Source organism: Jaculus jaculus, chromosome 2 (genome assembly GCF_020740685.1).
Source record: "Jaculus jaculus isolate mJacJac1 chromosome 2, mJacJac1.mat.Y.cur, whole genome shotgun sequence".
NCBI lineage: Eukaryota > Metazoa > Chordata > Mammalia > Rodentia > Dipodidae > Jaculus > Jaculus jaculus.
The window spans coordinates 105,337,821-105,349,907 of NC_059103.1; the positions used below are offsets into that span (position 1 = coordinate 105,337,821).

Genomic DNA, 12,087 nt, shown 5'->3' on the forward strand with positions numbered 1-12,087 from the left:
CAGGGAATATTTATATTCTGGAAAAAGAATACTCAATAGAAGGCCTCTTTCCCTTTCAACAATCGTTTCACTTTGTTTTTGTTTCTAAACTTGAACTAGTCAACAAGGAAATGGTAAATCTACTTGTTATACATGTGCACTGCAAACAGCTCCTCTTCCGTATAACATAGCCCCCTCCAGAGTGAATGTGCTCTTCTCCACCTTAAAAAGTCCCCTTTTATTCATCTATTTCACTTTCCTAGTTTATTTATCAAAGGTCAGTTCTTAAGCCAGGCATCATGGTGCATGCCTTTAATCCCAGAACTCAGGAGGCACCAGACAAATGAGATTTACCTTATACTTGTCCTCCTCCAGCTCTAGAATCAGTCCTGTTTCTTCTGAACAGCACTTTTTTTTTTTTTTTTTTTTTTTGCCCCAAGGTAGGGTCTCACTCTAGCTCAGGCTGACCTGGAATTCACTGTGTAGTCTCAAATGGTGATCCTCCTACCTCTGCCTTAGGAGTACTGGAATTAAAGGCGTGCACCACCACACCCACCTTAGTCCTTATTTTTAACAGGAATGTTTTTAGAAATCTAAGTCTTGCTGCTAAAATGCCCTTGCCTCTAGGAGAGTACTGATACCATAAGGAATTTAATTTCTGGCTTACAGAAAATACAAAGGATGGAGGAAGAACAAGAGAAGATAATGTAATATATCTGACATGAAAGCAGGAGGTGGGCTAAGGAGATGACTCAGCAATTAAAGGCACTTGCTTGCAAAGCCTGTCTACGGGGGGGGGGGGGGGGGCAGGGGTTCAAGTCCCCAGTACCTATGTAAAACCAGAAACACTAAGTAGCAGGTGTGTCTGGAATTCGTTTGCAGCGACAAGAGGCCCTGGCCTGCCCATACACAGTCAGTCTCTCTCATAAATAATAAACAAGGGCTAAAGAGATCATTTAGTGGTTAAGGCACTTGACTGCAAAGCCAAAGACCTAGGTTCGATTCCCCAGGACCCACATAAGCCAGATGCACAAGGTAGCACATGCATCTGGAATTTATTTGCAGTGGCTGAAGGCACTGGCATGCCCATTTTCTTCTTTTTTTTTAAAGATTTATTTTTACTTATTTATTAGAGATAGAGAGAAGGGGAGGAAGGAGGGAGAGTGACTGAGTGAGAATGGGCGCGCCAGTTCTAACCACTGCAAAAAACTCCAGATGCATGTGGCACCATGTACATCTGGCTTATGTGAGACCTGGAGAATCAAACCTGGGTCCTTAGGCTTCACAGGCAAGCACCTTAACCACTAAGCCATTTCTCCAGCCCATGGCATGCCCATTTTCAATCTGCCTCTCTCTCTCTTTCTCTTGTTCTCTGTCTCTAATAAAAAATAAAAACTTTAAAATTTTAATAATAAATAGATTTCTTTAAAATAAAATAAAAAGCAGGAAGGACCATTGGCAAGAGCAAGGGGATCAGAAAGATGATACAGAGGGATGGAGAGATAGATGGCTTAGTGGTTAAAGTGCTTACCTGCAAAGCCAAAGGACCCAGGTTCAATTCCCCAGGACCTATACAAGCCAGATGCATTAGGTGGTACATGCATCTGGAGTTTGTTTGCAGAGGCTGTAGACTCTGGCATACCCATTCTTCCTTTTACTCTCTCTCTCTCCCTCCCTCCTCCCCTCTCTCTCCCCCTCCCCCCCTCCTTCCCTGTCTCTCAAGTAATAAAAATAAATAAATTTTAAGGATGATAAAGAGTGTGTGGGGAAGGGTGGGGACAAATAACAAAGAATAATGAGATCACATATATGAAAATGTCAAAATGAAATCCATTACTTTGTTTGTATGCTAACTAAAAAAAAAAAATCAATCATAAAAATGTGAAAAAAGAAAACCAAAAAATTCAAAAGGTAAGCAGGGCATGGTGGCACATGCCTTTAATCCAAGCACTTGAAAGGCAGAGGTAGGAGGATTGTGAATTCAAGGCCAGCCACTACAGAGTATTCCAAGTCAGCTTAGGCTATTTAGAATGAGATCCTGCCTAGAGGGAAAAAAAAAAATTCAAAACATAAAAACACTGAGAAAGTAATCGAAGAACCAAAAGATAAGTGAGTAGATTGTAACAGAATTGGAATCATGAAAATATGACTTTAAATTAAAATAGACAAAGACACATGATGACCAATGCTACGTGAATAAAGAGGGTCCTGATTCCAAAACTCAAAACAAACAAAACAGTACTTAGGGGATAACTGCTATGATTATGACTGGCTAACAGATGATGTTAAGGAATTCCTACTAATTTTCCTAAGCATAACAACAGTAATAGAGGGCTGAGAATATGGTACCGCAGTTAAAAATGTTTGCTTGCAAAGCTTGCCAGTATCAATTCCCCCTACCTACATAAAGCCAGGCACAAATTGGCTCACGTGTCTGGAGTTCATTTGCAGCAGCAAGAGGCCCTAACACGAGCATTCATATTCTTATTCTCATATTTACTCTTTCTCTAATAAATAAATATAACATTTTTTAAGAACAGTAATATAGTTTAGAAATGAATGCAACATTATGTTACTTGTGACATTGTCAAATGTATAAACAAACACACATACAAGCAAACATAAATGAAACAGTAAAATGCCAAGTTGGCTAATGAACATGCTGCAGTAGTTAAGCTGGGCATCTCTTATTCAGAATGCTTGGATCAGAAGTGGAATTTTCCAAACTTGGGAATAATTGCTCTGACTTTCCTGGCTGAGAATCCTTAATCTGAAAAACCAAAATGTGCAATGCATATTGAGTTGTCTCTCAAAAAGGTTCAATTTCAGAGTTTCAACCTGTACTATTCAAGCTGTTTGAAAACTAGGGAAACTCAGTATTAAGCGCTTTGTTTTAATTCAACAGAAAAAACTCCTTAGCTATAATTTTCACAAGCACATTCTCCTCATATGTCTGTTGTGAAGTGTTTCCTATTTGCAAGGATAACGTAAGTTCCTTGAGGACTATTTAATCTTTAAAATGATTCCAAGTGAACAAATATGAAAATAGCCCAACACATGTTCCTTCTTATAAGTAAATCCAACACCAAAACCACAAAGACTTTTTTTTCTTTTTGAGGTAGGGCCTCACGCTAGCCCAGGTTAACCTGGAATTCACATGAAGACAAAATTTTTAATCTGCTAATACCAAAGGCCAGCTTGATGATGAGAGTAGAAGTACAAGTACTTGGGAAAAGAATTTGGTACCATCAAAATCAAGGTGGATGTATCTACCCTCTGACTCAAGCATTCTTCTCCTACAAATATACCCCAATGAAACCCCTGTACAGAGGCATTAGTAATCAGCAACAAGTGTTTAGAGCAGCATTGCTTATAAAAACAAACTAAACCACTACAATGTCCACTGACAAAAAAATGAATCTGTTGGAATGCCATCTAGCTATGAATAATCTAGGAATATACACTATCAAGAACCTCAGGAAAACAATGTTAAACAAAGACAGCATGTTGCACGAAGACTGTATTGTGATTTCACTTATAAAAAATTTAAAAACATTAAAAGTAAACACTTAACAAGGAATCAAATATATGGAAAATCAAATGAAAGATAAATGCAAAATTCAGGAAATGGAGTACCTGAAACACAACTTACTTTTGTTTTACTAATATTCTTTTTTTAATATTTTATTTATTGAGAGAGAAAGAATGGGCGCACCAGGGCCTTCAGCCACTGCAAACGAACTCCAGATGCAAGTGTCCCCTTGTGCATCTGGCTTATGTGGGTCCTGGAAAGTCAAACCAGGATCCTTTGTCTTTGCAGGCAAATGCCTTAACCGCTAAGCCATCTCTCCAGCCCTTAATATTCTTTTTAATAGGCTAGCTTATAAGGCATACAGACATTTACCTATGGTTTTCTAGAACCTATGAATAATAAACAGCTTTTCCCCAACATACATAGATTAAAAAATTAATTCAAAAGCAATATTAAGTTATTCATTATAACTGCATTTATATTTTTCTACCATTTGTTTAGTAGTGAACAATGTAAAGTTGGTATTCAAACTCATTTCTATTGCCAGTTAACAAAATAATCAGTAAGAAAGAAAATCCCCATTCATCAAAGACCAGGTAGGGGAGAGAAGATGCATGGAGGGTGGGTCTATTGCCTAATGGAACTCACTTCACCTGTTTTACAGAATGATTAGAGCTCATAACTTGACCTCCAGAATCTGAAGCAAAGGGCTGCTCTTTTGAATATAACTCAAGGCAAAATCATTGAATAGTTTTATAATATGGAGAAGCCTCAGCTGCCTCTCACTTTATGAAGTATGGTAAGGGAAACTGCTATTATGTCATTCACCATTCAAAGCCTAACCACCTTTTTGAGGCTTGTGCCTAAGAGGCAGATAAATGCCACACCAGACCACAGCAGGCACCAGCTGAATGATTCTAAGTAAGCTTCCCAAAAGACATGACACTGCTCCAGTATACCAGGACCAAATTTCTAATGAGGCTCTCAGGAAGACAAGTTATGGAGACAATAGGGGAGAATTTATTTGTAACTATAGCAATTACATTCTAGCTGCTGGGACAAAACACTCAACCAGAAGGAGCTCATGGGAGGAAAAGGGTTTATTTCAGGCTTAACATTTTCAAGGAGGAGCTTCATCATAGTGGAGAAAGCAAGGCAACCAGCTCACATCACAGATCAGCAACACAGCAACAGAGAAAGAGCAATCTCAGTGAGCTAGCTCCAACACACAGTAGGGTTCAACCCCAAGTCCACCCCCAGTGACACACCTCCTCCAGCAAGGCTCCACCTCCTGAAGACTCCACCAGCTGGGAACTGGAAAAGAAGCTTAATTATAACCGCCTGAGGCTAAGGGGGCATTTTACATTCAAACCAGTACAATAACATGATGAGAATGATTCACAGGGTCCTTCTCACAGGTTCATCTACAGCTGCTAGACACACACAGGAAGGTAGGCTTAGTATATATGATGTTTCCGATTGTTCTTTTTTTCCAATGGTACTATTATGAAAGAAATCAAAATAATAAGACTTCTAATTGTTGAGCTGAGAACAGTAACTGCCCAAGCATGAATCAAAGACTGTTTCATGTCAAAACTGTACAATGTGGAACAATTCAGGATCAAGTAGAAAGGATGCAATCATTTTTGTGTTTCCCTACATTAAAACTGCGCTATGAAGAAAAATCCAGGGCTGCAGAGAAGGGTCAATGGTGAAGGCACTTACCTGCAAAGCCTAAGGAACCAAGTTCAAGGAACCTAGTACCCACATAAAACAAAAGATGGCGCATGTGTCTGGCGTTCCTTTGCACTAGCTAGAGGCCCTGGCGTGCCCATTCTCTCTCTCTCTCCTACTCTTGCACGTGAGCACACACATGCACACGCGCTCGCACGCCTCTCTCTCTCTCTCTCCCCGTATGTATGTATATGTATATATATATATCTGCCTCTCTGTCCTCTCTCAGTAAATAAATAGTATCTTTTTAAAAGTTGGGGCTGGCAGAAAGCCAAGCGCCACATGTTCTCTCTCATATGTGGATCCTAGCTACAGATGACTGGGCTTTTGCATCAGAATGAAAATACTTAGTAGCAGAGGCCAGTGAGTTAAAAAGGAGACATAAAAGGAAGAGAAAGGAAGGGAGGAGGGTACTTAATAGGTTGATATTGTATATATGTAAGTACAATGATTGTGAGGGGGATGTAATATGATGGAGAATGGAATTTCAAAGGGGAAAGTAGGGAGGGAAGGAATTAACATGGGATTTTTTTATATTCATGGAAAATGCTAATAAAAAAATTTTTCAAAAAAGAAGAAAATTCTAAAAAAAAAATGATCTCCAGTCTCAAAAAAAAAAAGTTGGGGCTGGAAGGATGACTTAGCAGTTAATGTGCTTTCCTGCAAAACCCAAGGACCCAGGTTTAATTCCAATGCAAGGAGTGTTGCATGTTTCTACAGTCTGTATGCAGTGGCTAGAGGCCCTGGCATGTTCCTTCTGTGTGTCTGTCCCACTATCTCCCTCTCTCTCCCTCTCTGCTTGCAAATAAACATTTTTAAAAAGTCTACTAGTTGTAGTACAAGTGTTCCTTCCTATACTTCATCTATCTAAAAGGGTTTACTATTAATACTAAAGCAATTCCCCACCAATTTAAAAAAAAAAAATAGCCGGACATGGTGGCACATGCCTTTAATCCCAGCACTCAGTTCAAGGCCACCCTGAGACTACATAGTGAATTTCAGGTCAGCCTGGGCTAGAAGGAGACCCTACCTCGAAAAACAAAAACAAACAAACAAAAAAATTAGCTGGGCATGGTGGCTCACGTTTTTAATCCTAGCACTTGGGAGGAAGGAGGATCACCATGAGTTCAAGGCCACCCTCAAACTACATAGTAAGTTCCAGGTCAACCTGGACTAGAATGAGACCCTACCTAGAAAAACAAAATAATAAATAAATAAATAAAGCCATTATCTCTTATAATATCCTCACCTGAATGTGCCTGGTTATGCATGTATGTCAGTCACCAAACTGATAATTCTGCAAGTATGCCATGTCTGAAAAAAAAAAAAGTAAGCCAGATGCACAAGGGGCACATGCATCTGGAGTTCATTTACAGGACTAGAGATCCTGGCACACCCATTCTCTCTCTCTCTCTCTATCTGCCTATTTCTGTATCTATCTCTCTGTCTCAAATAAATAAAAATAAAATATTTTTTAAACAAGAGTGCTGAAACTGGGTGTGGTGGCGCACGGCTTTAATCCCAGCACTTGGGAGATAGAGATAGGAGGATCGCAGTGAGTTCGAGGCCACCCTGAGATTACACAGTAAATTCCAGGTCAGCCTGAGCCAGAGTGAAACCCTCCCTACCTTGAAAAAAAAAAAAAAAGAGACCTGAAATTAAAGGCATGTAACACCACACCCAGCACTACAACTTTCTCAAGCCACAAACTAAATGAACAGTATATCATATATCCTTTCAACTTCCAAAACTATAATTTGGAATTGATTTGTATAACATTATTACCTACCAAGAAAATAATGTTCACATTTTTTTAAACAAATAGTACTGTAATAAAAGCATTAATTCAAACCAGGCATGGTGGCACACACCATTAATCCCAGCACTCAGGAGGCAGAGGTAAGAGGATGGCTGGTTTGAGGCCACCCTGAGGCTACATAATGTACTCAGGTCAGTCTGGACTAGAGGGAGACCCTGCCTCGAAACAAAAAAAAATTTAAAATAAAAAAATTATTGGGCTGGAGAGCTGGTTTAGCAATTAAGGCACTTGCCTGTGAAGCCTAAGGACCAGGTTCGAGTCTCCAGGTCGCACGTTAGCCAGATGCACATTGTGGCACACACATTGGGAATTCGTTTGCAGTGGCTAGAGGTCCTAGTGCACCCATTCTCCCTGTTATCTCTCTCCCTATATCCCTCTGTATCTAATAAATAAATAAATAAAAGGATAAAAAGATGTTTAGAAAGTATTAATTCAAGTGGGATGTGGTGGTGCATGCCTTTAATTCTAGAACTTAGGAGGCAGAGATAGGAGGATCACCATGTGTTTGAGGCCAGCCTGAGACTACATAGTGAATTCCAGGTCAGCATGGGCTACAGTGAGACCCTATCTAGACAAACCAAAAAAGAAAAAATAAAAGTAGTAACTTATGACAAAATTCTACTGACCACCAGAAGGTCCTTACTAACTATACCATGAGAACTATGTGCTGGACAAAGACATTCAATCATCTTAGGATGGTTTAACCTGGCTTTTATACCAATTCTGCCATTATTCTATATATTCCTAAATAAAAATGACTGCAAACTTATAGGAATTATTGTACGTTAAATAGCATCTTAAAAATGTGGAAAGAGCCAGGCATGGTGGCACACGCCTTTAATCCCAGCACTCAGAAGGCAGAAGTTAGTGGATCGCTGTGAGTTGAGGCCACCCAGAGGCTACATAGCGAATTCCAGGTCAGCCTGGGCTACAGAGAGACCCTACCTCAGAAAACCAAAAAAGGGGGGAGTCACTAAATCCAATCAGCCATGAACAATGACCCTATATCAACAATAGTTCTTAATAGTGTTTATATTTATGATACCTTCTCTTTCTTCAGTAAATATTTCCAAGGAAAATAACCAAACCATAATTCTGTTTTTTTAAAAGATAACTTCATCAAATCTGCACTAAAAACAGAGAAAATAAACCACTGTGTTTTATTATGTATTATTTACTGAATATGCATTGAATTATTACTCTGAAATGGGCTTAATATTTAATTTATGTGGTGGTATGTGAAGATACATTTTAATAAAATCTATACTTGAATAGCAAAATCCAAACTGAACATATTGAATGCAGATTTATTCTACAGCTCTTAATGTTGGTAAAATTTTACCAGTGAGATGAATATAAAATTAAATTCAGAAAAATTCACATCAAAACAGGTAAGATTTAGTTATTTATGTCTATTGTATTGTCAAGGAATTATTCTTACTAAATTTACATTTTATCAACTAAAAGAATAATACTTGAATATCCATAACTTTGATAAACATTTGTGCCTCTTTTATATCCCACCCCAACACCTTAATATTAAAGGATACGACATGTCCTGTTTAACAAATTTTTGTCACTTCGAAATAATTGAAATATAGTTGCTCTATTTTCCTCAGAGTTTTGATTATTTTCATCTGTACTTTAAAGACAGCTTAGAGCTGGAGAGATGGCTTAGCGGTTCAGCGCTTGCCTGTGAAGCCTAAGGACCCCGGTTCAAGGCTCGGTTCCCCAGGTCCCACGTTAGCCAGATGCACAAGGGGGCGCATGCGTCTGGAGTTCATTTGCAGAGGCTGGAAGCCCTGGCACGCCCATTCTCTCTCTCTCCCTCTGTCTGTCTTTCTCTCTGTGTCTGTCGCTCTCAAATAAATTAAAAAAATTTTTAAAAATAATAATAATTAAGACAGCTTAAACTTTTGGATCAATGATTCCTGACCAGTTGCTTGTACTTCTAAGGAGCAGAAATCATGAAGTGTTCAAGAATGTATATGGAAACTAGGTTGTAGACCTTGGTTGACATTGTGTTTTTAACATGTATAATACAAATACACATGAATCATTTAGTCATCTTCAAGGAATCACTTATCTAATTACATATGTGTATGAATTAGAATATGGTTTTGCTTATAGTAAACAATCAACCTTAAAAAAATCAGTAATACTGGGCTGGACAGATGGCTTAGCGGTTAAGCGCTTGCCTGTGAAGCCTAAGGACCCCGGTTCGAGGCTCGGTTCCCCAGGTCCCACGTTAGCCAGATGCACAAGGGGGCGCACGCGTCTGGAGTTCGTTTGCAGAGGCTGGAAGCCCTGGCGCGCCCATTCTCTCTCTCTCCCTCTATCTGTCTTTCTCTCTGTGTCTGTCGCTCTCAAATAAATAAATTAAAAAAAAATCAGTAATACTATTCAGCTTTTACAGAGGATAGAACAAATGTAGCCATAACGTGACATTCTCAATTTAAGTTAGGGCTGAGGAGATGACTCAATGGTTAATGGCACCTGCTTGCAAAGCCTGACAGCCCAGGGTTCAAATCTCCAGTAGCCACATAAAGCTAGATGCACAAAGTGGCAAACGTGTGGTTTGTTTGCAATGGCAGGAGGCCCTGATGTGCCCATTCCTCTTTCATTCTCTCTAGTAGATAAATAAATTTTTTTTTGTTTATTCTTATTTATTTGAGTGCGACAGAGAGAGAAAGAGGCAGAGAGAGAGAGAGGCAAGAGAGAGAATGGACGCGCCAGGGCCTCCAGCCACTGCAGACGAACTCCAAACACGTGCGCCCCCTTGTGCATCTGGCTTATGTGGGTCCTGGGGAATTGAACCAGGGTCTTTTGGCTTTGCAGGCAAATACTTTAACTGCTAAACCATGTTCTCCAATCGCTAAAACTCATTTTAATAGTATCTTAATATATAAGACTACATACTACTTTTCTTCATCCTCCCTTCAACTCTAAACAAGGATGATGTGTTAACACTCTCTCTCAAATATTAAAAGATGATAAAAGCTGGGTGTGCTGGTGCACCCCTTTAATCCCAGAACTCGGGAGGCAGAAGCAGGAGGATTACTGAGAATTCGAGGGCAACCTGAGACTACATAGTGAATTCCAGGTCAGCCTGAGCCTACCTTGGAAAAACCAAAAAGAAAACGATATTAAAAGATGACTTATCCAAAGATATGGGAGGAAAATCCCACATCCAGCTTTGATTCCAAATGTGGTCTTCCTTCCACCTACCCTTATACTATTTTTTTCCCTGTACTAATTTTTGAAGGTATAATGCCCATAAACAAACAATGGCCTATCACTTAGACCCCGTGCTAAGGAATCTTGTCAAAGGACAAGGCAATGAAAGCCTAAAACAACTGATTATAAAACAACTGCTTATTATCAGCTAAAAACCTGAAAACAAAGTTCAACTATAATAAATAGCTGACAGCATTCCTTTGCCTACTATAGTATTCAGTCTTTATAAAGGACCACATAAATGCAAAATTTACAGCAGGCTCATTCCTTTTTATCATTCTGTGAACTCAGTACTTATTGTATGGAAGACAAAAACACAGAAATGAGTACACCATTCTCAAAAAACTCTCACAATGGAAGATAAAGCATATTCAAACTACTAATTTAATAAGTTTACTTACATAGCAAGTGCTTTTTTTTTTTTTTTGGTTTTTCGAGGTAGGGTCTCACTCTGGCTCAGGCTGACCTGGAATTCACTATGTAGTCTCAGGATGGCCTCGAACTCATGGCTATCCTCCTACCTCTGCCTCCCGAGTGCTGGGATTAAAGGCGTGCGCCACCACGCCCGGCAGCAAGTGCTTTTCTTACTCAGCATTTAATGTTTACCAGAACTCTGCAGTAGGTACTTCTAGTGGTACTATTTAAAAAGATAACTGAAGGGCTGGAGAGATGCCTTAGCAATTAATGCAATTGCCTGCGTAGCCTAAGGACTCAGGTTCAATTCCTCAGTACCAACATAAACCAGATGCACATGGTAGCATAAGAGTTTCTTTGCAGTGGCTAAAGGCTCTGGCGCACTCATTCTTTCTTGCTCTCCAATAATAAGAAATATTTTAAAGATTGAAAAAAAAATGAAAACTGGAGCTGGAAAGATGGCTTAGCAGTTAAAGCACTTGCCTGCAAACCCAAAGGACCCAGGTTCTATTCTCCAGGACCCACATAAGCTAGATCCACAAGGTGGTACATGATGTGTCTGGAGTTCATATGCAAAGGCTTGAGGCCCTGGCTCACCCATATTCATTCATTCTCTCTCATTCTCTCTATCAAATAAATTAAATAAAATTAAAATTAAGAAGAAAAGATAACTGAAAACCAGAGATGTGATAGGCCCAAAGTCACATTGCTAATGAAGGATAAATTTGTGAGCCCAATGCAGTAATGAGTCCCCTAATCTGCCTTTTGATACATTCATTCATTGATCCAATGTAATGACCACTTGCTGCATACAAAGAATAGTACTAGCAAACAAGCATAAGGTAGTGTAAAAGACACTGTATCAATAAAGTTCACCTGATTGAGATACTGCCTTATAACAAATGAGGTAATTACAGGGCATTTAAAAGTATTAAGCCAGGGGCTGGACAGATGGCTTAGCAGTTAAGGTGTTTGGCTGCAAAGCCAAAGGATCCAAGTTTGATTCCCCAGGACCCACGTAAGCCAGATGCACAAAAGGGTGAATGCATCTGGATTTTGTTTGCAGTGGCTGGAGGCCCCGGCATGCCCATATTTTCTCTTTCTCCCTCCCTCCCTCCTCCCCCCCTCTCTCAAATAAATAAATTAAATTAAATTAAAATATTAAGCCGGGCGTAATGGCACACGCCTTTAATCCCAGCACTCAGGAGGCAGTGGTAGGAGGATCACTGTGAATTCGAGGCCACCCTGAGACTACATAGTGAATTCCAGGTCAGACTAGAGTGAAATCCTACCTGGAATTCACTATGTAGTCTCAGGGTGGCCTCGAATTCACAGTGATCCTCCTACCTCTGCCTCCTGAGTGCTGGGATTA

The 12,087-nt window shown here is 39.6% G+C and overlaps 1 protein-coding gene across 1 annotated transcript in view; it reads right to left on the reverse strand.

The window, feature by feature from the left end:
• Positions 1 to 12,087, reverse strand: part of Metap1 (methionyl aminopeptidase 1) — an 84,858-nt gene that overhangs the window by 56,218 nt on the left and 16,553 nt on the right. The gene's annotated exons all lie outside the window — the stretch shown is intronic.